Source organism: Eucalyptus grandis, chromosome 3, assembly GCF_016545825.1.
Source record: "Eucalyptus grandis isolate ANBG69807.140 chromosome 3, ASM1654582v1, whole genome shotgun sequence".
NCBI classification, from domain to species: domain Eukaryota; kingdom Viridiplantae; phylum Streptophyta; class Magnoliopsida; order Myrtales; family Myrtaceae; genus Eucalyptus; species Eucalyptus grandis.
Genome location: NC_052614.1, coordinates 13,561,467 through 13,571,274, shown reverse-complemented (window position 1 = coordinate 13,571,274; position 9,808 = coordinate 13,561,467). Strand labels below are relative to the sequence as shown.

The window sequence follows — 9,808 nt, the reverse complement described above, 5'->3', positions numbered from 1 at the left end:
TTTGCCATTTTGATGAATGCTAGTTTGGCATTAATAAGGACTGGTGGCTTATTTTCAAGGGGCGGGTTCCGATCTCCCCATAATTTAAACTACTATTCTGATTTATCAAAAAATCAAATGGGGATTTCCACGGCGATATATGGATGTGAAAAGTGTTTTTGTAGTTTCCGATTTAAGAAAAGTGAAGGGCATGAGTCGGAAGACCCCCAACTAAGTCAAATGGTAAAGTAAAGGTCATTTCAAATAGAACCTCAATTCTTCCGAGAATTGGAAATGTATATTAAGAAGGAAAACGTGTACAATCACTAAACTGGCTTTGTTTTCTTGAAATTCTTGACTTTGTAATCTATGTCATCGAATCTTCAATCTTACCAGAATTTTTCGATTAAGTCCCTTGAGTTCCGTCTCAGAAAAATCGAAGATAACAAGTTTTGTTGGTGTCGGCCCATATGATTTTCAGGGATTGTTTCAAACATGAGCAATTGATTGAGCACAAGTATGTATAGTGTGCGGTTTCCGCTGACCAAACTACAAAAACAATAATCCAAACTAACCATTTATTTCACGGAAAATAAGTAAATGGGACAAGCAACATGTGTAATGACTTCTTGGGCTTTCGGTCCATGAGAAATTAAAGCAAGCCCAATTTGGATTTGGATCTGGTATGGCCCATCATAGCAAGCTCACATCGGACTCTGAAGTTTTGGTCCTTATCATAGTCTAGAGAAATCAATTATTTTTGTGAAAAAGCCCAATAGCACCATGATCGAGAGGGTCTCCTTCGTCATATAGATTTCCGTGCCTTTCTATGGATAAGAAATGTAAACCACGAAATGTTTGTTATATAATGTCCTTTTGCTATCAAGTTCAACGTATTTATAGAATATAGAAAGAAACAAAAATATTCCTCAATTTGTTACTTTAATCTAATGCATTGATAACAAAATTATTAAATGTTTTGAAAGGAAAGGATACCAATATAATGAGTTGATGAAAGATTAAGAAATGAGCAGCTTGATGTGGCTTTTAATTATCTGATGTAGCTCGCTATTACTAGTGATCACGTTACTTATTAATCTTGTACGATGACAGAAAACTAAATTAGAAGATTTGAGAATTTTCACAAATTGGAGAGAAAAAGAATATTTAGAAGGAAATTGATGAAACTCCAAAGGGTGCCATAGGGGGCAGGGGAGGAGGAGAGTTGGTTGTCCACAATAATAGTACAACGTTTTCTTCTAATAACGACGACTACCTATCACAAGTAAATGTTAAGTTTATGCTTATCTTATTTTTATAGTGTTGATTTTGAGTCTTTCGAATTTCTATGTTACTTAATTTTCATTTGAAACGGTTCATTGGACAATTTTTTCCATATTTTCCTCTCTCTTTTTTTTTTTTTTTGTCAATTCGATGATTTAAACCAATATAATCAGTGTTAATGGTGTCGAGCTTTTCTTTTTCCCATTTATTAGCTAAAGTGAGGGCGAAATGGCAATACGCATTAAAAAATTTAAGAAGAGATTTCACCCTAGCCATTCTGAAAATCCAGCAAACAGCACATGCTAGCCGGAAAAAAAAGGGCAAAAAAGAAGAGGTTCATGACAATAATAAAATCAAAGTCTGGGCGGAAAGCAAAATGTAAATTCTTAAAAACATGAGGTTAAAAGTGTACCCTCAGAATTTTTCGCTTTAATATGATGCATGGAAAAAAAAATCCAAATTATTTTGAAAGGGTAAATTCAAATACAATAAATTAATAAATAAAAAGAAAAATGAAAGTAGTCTCACGTGCCTGTTTAATTGTCGGGATCTACCCATCAAGTTCAGCCTTTAGGGCCGCCCGCCTTGTCCAGAAAGAGAGTTGTGGTAAGTTGGTAACACGTTGAATGCAAGAGAAAGGGCAAATGACGAGTTGTCTTGTTTTGAAAGGAAAAATACCATCGGGTAGACAAATGTGCCATTGGGATGCCATGTTTAAGTCAATCAAGACGATGCATATCAAGGATCTCCATTTGATGTCTAAATTCACGATACTCTTAACAATGGCTTTCAATCAATATTTATGACCCTTTGCTAATTCACTCATTGGGTAAACAAATGTGTCATTGGGATTCCTTAGTGGTGAAAGTCACATTCCATCATGTCATCAAGATCATACTCCTCGCGACATTTTGTCGTACTTCCAAATCATTTAAACTGATTGGAACGCTTGCTACCTTATTTTGTCCTTCAATAAGTAAACTTGAATTTCAATCAATATATAACCACTAGATCCATCCCTAAAGATAAAATTAAGTAAACAATTAAAAAGCAACCGTGATGGAAATACTAGTTGGGGCAACTGCAATAATCCACGAGATTCATTTCTGCGGACATTCTAATTCACTATAGAACGCCCATGAGTTTACATGGCTTGTGTGTGTGTGTGTGTGTTTGCGTGTATTACTATTTGGCCGATTTCGGATTTCATAACAAAATATGTTTTACCGTTATGTTTTGGTTTTTATTTAAGGGGATTTAGGTTATGTGCTAGTATTGCACAAAAAAGGTCAAATGCAAATAAATATAAATATTATAGTCTTAAGTCTAATGAAATCATTCAGTACAAACTCAAAACTAATGAGGACAAGTGCCGGAATCTAATCAATGGCTTAGTTCAAGCACCTTTCAATATACTAATGAAAACCTACTAAGATCAAGTGGATCACTCAATGTTAAAGTCTAATCAATGGCACTGAATGATGGAAACAACACTAAATGGTTTTGATGACATAACGTCGGAATTTAATTGATGACGTTGGACGATGGAAACAACATCAAGAAGGCATTGCTCCTAGATGGGTTTGAGGACACAAAGTTGGAATCTAATCAATAATGTTGGACAATGGAAACAATACCAGGTAGAGATTGCTCCAAAATGGGTATGAGAACACAACGTTGGAATCTAATTGAAGACGCTAGATAGTGGAAACATCATCCGGTAGGTACTGCTCTTAGATAGATATAAGAACACAACATCAGATTCTAATCAACGACGTTGAACAATAGAAACAAGATCGGACAGATATTGCTCTTAGATGAATATCAAGACACAACGTCAAAATCTAATCGACGCTGTTGGACGGTCGGATAGCATTGGAATCTAATCAACAGCACTACCTAGAATATAGACACTCATCGGAATTGAATCAATGACAAAAAACCAAAACTATAGCTAAACTAAGCTACACAAAGATAACTAAATGATAAGATAAAAGAATTTGATGTGTTGTTTGGGGCCCTTCGTTGGATTGTCTGTGGTATTTCTAGGACAATTTGGTAACCCTCGGTTGGTTGACCCTTCATTGAAAGTCGTTCCTAATTTCTCCAACATTCTTTGCTTAACCACTTTATCCACATCTTGTTGTCTCCTGATTTGTTGATGATGCTCACGACTTGTTCAGTAAGTAATAATCATTCCTTTGATTTGCATGCTCTTTTGAGCATCAACTATTACCACTTAAAATCTTGATACCAATTCTATTTTTGAATTATATGTCCACAGTGATATCTCTTGGCCTGAACACATGGCAATCATTTGCATTACAGTAAAAATAACTTTGGGTATTAACAATTACTTATAAGGGCATAGATAAAAGTCCAATACCTCATTTTAGGGTAATCGCAAGAGAGGGGATAGCCGGAGCCCGAGCTCGACCCAAACCGACCTAACTAATCTGATCCGTTTTCTCTACGCATTGAAAGTCCATTCCATGTGTGTCCCTAATCTTCGCTAAAAATTTGAACTTGTCTACTTAAAGACAAGCACAACCCTCCGTGCAACAGAATCTTCATTTTCATTCGGAAATTGCGGAAGGCTTTTCGTAGTGATTTATGAAGATTTTTTTATTTTTTGGTCGAGATTGATGAAGAATGGAAATGGTTGTTTTTCCTCCCTGCACCTAGTGTTATACTGCCATCCTCACGACAAGAGAAGAAATAAAAAGGAAATTAACATTTTATTTTAATTCTTCCATATAAAATGTGCAAGAAATCGACTCCACGTTTTTAAGTTTGTAGGTGACTCGTAGCCATGCATATTTGGAAATGCAAAGCTTTGTGAAAGCTTTGTGAATTTAATGAGTCACATCGTATCGAATTGTCATAATTTTATGAATCTCATAAATGTTTCGTGAACTGTTGCACAATAAAATTATTAAAAAATGTAAATTTATTATATTTTTATCAATTAATTTATAAACCTTTTCACTATATTAATTAAATCATAATCTTTTCATTTTTTACTAATTGAGTCGATTCGATCAATTTTGGCATCTTATATAATACGGCCAGCGCTAACGTAATTTTTTTTAGTAATATTTAATTTTTTTATAATTTTTTTTATTTTTTATTTTTTATTTTTTCTCTAACAAGTTGTGGGGACCAGCTAGACGCTCGGGCTGGCTAGCTGGACCTCTCCAATGGTTGGGTTGGAAAAAATCAACCTTGCCGCCGCGGGTGAGATTAGCCTCACCAATGGCTAGGCTAGGCAAGATCTGGCCGACGAGGGCAAGATTCTTGTTTACTCACTGGTCTGTTATTGGATGGATGCTAGAGACAAGTCAAAGAAGATAATCCGGCTGCGTGAGTATCGAGCCTCGATGCGCGGGGCGCTTGCATGGGGCCATGTTTTCGTCCATTTGTAAATGGAAGAACTGTCTGCCGATATCTTTTTGAGATATTTTCCACCGTTAGAGACCAGAATATCCAAGGTATTTCAACGAGAAGGGCGCTCGGAGATAAGGATGCGCATCTTTTGTCACGTTTCCTTTCGTGATTATATGGCCTCGCTTTACTGATGGATGGCGGCCTGAGGTGCATTAACGATTTTGATTGCCTCGCCTATGCTGGAGTCAGAGACGCTAAGGTAAATGTCTATGTTTCCATCATTAGAATGTGTCGATATTTATTACAGAAGATCTTAAAGAGCGTCCCTTTGGAGCGCTTATTAGTGCCCCTCTTATTTTCCCAACCTTAAACTTACATGGAATGCATGGCCAATTGAATAATTGATCATTTTGTTTTGCCGTCGCTTACCATAAGAAGAAGGCTCATTGAATTTATTCTCCTCTTTGAAATCGCCGACCAACACGATATTTCAATCTAAAGAAATAATTATAATCTAGATATTATTAATGAGTGTTTTGAAAATACTTGTTAAGCAATCAATTATGAAAACTTCACGAACCGATTGCTTTTATGTTTTGTACACCAATATCTTGAGAATTAATATATTTCGATTAAGCCTAGGGGTCAGAGGCGAAGCAATCCATGGCTCAATGAATTTTCATTCATTTTCTCCATTTGCTGAGGTCAAACACGGGTCATGCGGTACCTAATTCACCAACAAAATACTCATGATAAGAAGAAAAGTTGTTGAATTTACAACGTTTTTTGTCGTTTGCATTCTTCTTGTGGAAGTTTATTTGACTAAGCTAGGATTTGAAACGTGTTAGTGAAAACAAGTCAACTGTTTAATCCGTGTACGCATTTGGCTCGTCAAACCCGTAAACTAAATGGCCGTAAAATGTTTTGGGAATTTCTAACTCAGAAGCCAAAGGTCATTTGCCAAAATTTCACTAATTGCGAGTAAACTCTTTTCAGTTGCAACACCGGTATAGGCTAGATGCTTAAATCTAACTGGTTTATGGGGCATACAGGGTTTTTAACGAGCCTCCAAATAGCTTAGCTTTTGTAATCGTGCATTTAGATTCCCGAATTATACAAAAAAAAAAAAGAAAAAAAGAAAAGAAAAGTCACTTGTTTCAATTTAAAATACTCAATCGAGTAAAAAAAGTCACTTAATTTGCCAAGTAAGAAAGTTGCTAGTTTACATGATAAGAAGAAAAGAAAATGGCTACTAGTTCAATCCATATCAATTACATCCGTATAAGAACTAAAATCTTGCCCACTATATTGCATAAAAAAAAGTATAAAACCTTCAAATAATCTTCATACATTCATATTTGGTTACTAAGAAAAAACTATATTACTCAATGAAATCAATGTTCAGTATTCGCTATATTATTAAACAATGTTTGTATTACCTAAAATGCAATCTTGGGTTTCAACTATCTATTTCTATTTTGGCTTTACCAAGCAGATTCTCAACTCCGGACGAGTTCTTGAATTAGGGTTTTCGACACGCGAGGAGCAATCTCCATCATTGATCATGAAGTCCAAATGAGAATTCAAGATATACAACTGGCAATTGCGTTTAATTAGATTTTTCTGTTCTCCTTTCACCCTTAGAAAAGTGGGAACACGTGAATAAAAAAGTGTAGGGTCATATGGACTTTTTTGCTCTATTATTTGTTTTGACATATGCGATAAATGCATAAATGCACATGATCCATAAATTATGCGAACCATCATTGTCTTAATTTTTCACTACGTTTGCTTCATTGTAGGATCCATATGATGAGCGATTGAAATAGATTCGATTCGTAAATCACATAGTATTTTTTTTCATAATTTTGAATCATTTTGAGTGTATGGTCAACCTTTGGTCTAGATTGCTCATGCCAGGCATGTCTAAAAGCTTTGCTTGCACCAAACATGCATGCATATGTTGCTTTCAGCAACGACTGGGGAGTTGGATATGGAGAACATGGGAATGGGGATGATAGTGGTGCCAATTTAGCCTACAAGACAAGTAAACAAGTGGAATCGGTTCTCAATCATATTTCTTTCATTTGAACATCATTTCGGTGTTCTCACATGTCCTTACTATAAATTCATTTTAATTTTCACCAAATTAATGGCCTTGTTTGTTTCAAGGAAATTAATTTTAGAAGAAGTTATTTTCAAAAAGTGATTTGACTTACTCATATTTGTTTGATTTTTTTTTTTTTTACATTATTATTATAGGAAAACTATGAAACACACGTACAAAACAAAGATTCATGTTTAGGTGCAAGGTCTCAAGTCTACTTGTCAAGGGGGCAAGGATCTAAATCAAGCCGTCGGCTTCCATGGTCTAGCCATTGAGGACTTGAGTCCAATTGTCAAGCATTTGGGTTCAATTATCGATGACGGTCTTATAATTGTGAAGATCAAGTCACATGAAAGAAAAATTAACTTATTCTTATCTTTTACCAAAAAAGAAAAAAGAAAAATTAACTTATATAATTTTTTTAAAATTTAAGTATAAGTTATATTTTGATTAAAAAGTTTTGGATCACCTCGTTTTTCTAAATTAGTCAAATCATTAAAGATAAATAAATTACTATTTTACCACCCACACGAGTGGCGTTGCGGCTTTGGGCCTTCTCCCCCTCGTGAAGGGGAGAGGTTCAAATCCCCAGTGCGTCTTGGGGTAATTTAACTTGTTGGCGTAAGTGTGGTGGTCGAACTGCGTCGCCCCAGGTTTTCCCGCCGGCTGTCGGCTTTCGGGGTTTCTGGGTCATCAAAAAAAAAAAAAAAATTACTATTTTTTTTTTTTTTATAACCACACATTTTGGAATTCAAGATCTTCCAACAAATCTCACGTCTCTCTCGCTGTCTCACGTTGTCCGCCAACTTGGCTTTTTGAGTGCCGACGTCCCTCCCCGCTCGTCTCTCTCACGTCTTCCAAGTTGGCCGGGACTGTTCACCGACGTTTAACCGGTCCTTCCCCAATTGTCTCGCCCCGCCTACAAATAGGCCAAAGCCTCACGTACTCCTCTCGCCCATCTCTTCTTCCTTGCCCAGAAAAGAGCAACAGCAACAGCAAGAGAAACGATCAAAACACAGAGAAGTGAAAGAGAAAAGAGAGATGAGTTCGATAGAGATGACCCAAATGCCACACGCGGTGTGCATCCCCTACCCAGCCCAGGGCCACATCAACCCCATGCTCAACCTCGCCAAGCTCCTCCACCACCGGGGCTTCCACGTCACCTTCGTCAACACCGAGTACAACCACAGCCGCCTCCTGCGCTCCCGCTGCCCCTCCTCCCTTGACGGCCTCCCGTCGTTCCAGTTCCACGCCATCCCCGACGGCCTACCGCCTTCCGACGCCGACGCCACCCAGGACATCCCGGCCCTCTGCCAGTCCACGCAGAAGTCCTGCTCGCCCTACTTCCGGGACCTGCTCGAGAGGCTCAATGAAGAAAGCGCGACGTCGGGATCCCCACCGGTGAGCTGCGTGGTGTCGGACGGCGCGATGAGCTTCACGCTCGATGCCGCCGAGGCGGTCGGCGTGCCCGAGGTCCTGTTCTGGACCACGAGCGCGTGCGGCTTCATGGGTTACGTGCAGTATCGCAGTCTTATTGACAGGGGCCTTACTCCTCTCAAAGGTATGCATTAATTTATTCAAGTTATCTCACTTAGCAGATTTACGGCTAATGATTTTTTAATTTCTCTTTTGTGGGTTTGGTTTGCTGTTCATAGTTCTGTCCTGGAATACTTTGACTCAGTCAACTGTTAAAAGTAGAATTTGACATGTAAGAATCTTGACTTTGTCCGGAGCTTACGTATTCTTTATGACTTAATCATTTCCTATGACCTTCAACAATACTCTCATGTTTTCCTTATCTAAACATAACGAAAGTTTAGACCAAAAAAAATAGTATAAGAAAAGCATTGACAACACAAACTATGCCATGTGACACTATAAACATCAAACGACATGGTCAGAACGGATCCTTTATGAAAACTGTGGCAACGTATAGTCACACAGTTTAGTTAATCGATTCTCAATTTGCAGATGCAAGCTACTTAACAAATGGGTACCTAGATACCGTCATCGATTGGATACCCGGTATGACAAACATCCGCCAGAGAGACTTACCAAGCTTCATCCGAACCACTGACCCAGACGACCGATGGTTGACTTTTGCTTGGTCGAGACCGAGAGAGCGAAAAGAGCCTCGGCCATGGTTTTCAACACGTTCGACCGACTAGAGAAGGAGGTCCTCGATGCTCTCAAGTCCATATTCCCTCCCATCTACACCCTTGGTCCCCTTCATCTCCCGACGGAGCAACTACCCGATAACGACACTAGGTCGATCGGGTCCAATCTGTGGAAGGAAGACCTGGGCTGTCTCGAGTGGCTCGACTTGGAACCGCCCGGTTCGGTCGTGTACGTGAACTTCGGGAGCATCACAGTGATGTCTCCGACACAACTGGTGGAGTTCGCATGGGGGCTCGCCAACAGCGGCCAGACGTTCCTGTGGGTTATTAGGCCCGACTTGGTCGTCGGCGACACGGCGGTCTTGCCACCGGAGTTCTCGGCCACGACAAGGGAGCGGAGCCTGCTGGCGAGCTGGTGCCCCCAGGAGCGAGTGCTAAACCACCTGGCGGTCGGCGGGTTCCTGACCCACAGCGGCTGGAACTCCACAATCGAGAGCATCGCGGCCGGCGTGCCAGTGGTGTGCTGGCCGTTCTTTGCAGAGCAGCAGATGAACTGCCGGTACAGCCTCGAGGAGTGGGGGATCGGGATGGAGATCGACGGCGACGTGAAGAGGGAGGAGGTGGAGAGGCAGGTGAGGGAGCTGATGGAGGGGGAGAGAGGGAAGGAGATGAAGAGGAAGGCGATGGAGTGGAAGGAGATGGCCGGAGAGGCCACGTGTCCTTCCGGGTCGTCGTTCTTGAACTTGGACGAGTTGGTCAACAAGGTGCTGCTCTTGCCCAGAAGAGATTAAGTTCGTTCGCTCATTTCTTTTGACAGTCCTCTTCTCTGGATATTATCTTGGTGGTGTCAACTTCAGTTCCGTCACTTGGAATTGTTTGCATCAATATCCGTGCAGCCGCCATACACATGAAGCAATTGTTGTACGATTCCTTA

The 9,808-nt window shown here is 39.6% G+C and overlaps 1 pseudogene; it reads left to right on the top strand.

Annotated features, from left to right (window-relative positions):
- The first annotated feature begins 7,742 nt into the window (after nucleotides 1–7,742).
- On the top strand, nucleotides 7,743–9,808 carry LOC104451204 (annotated as a pseudogene).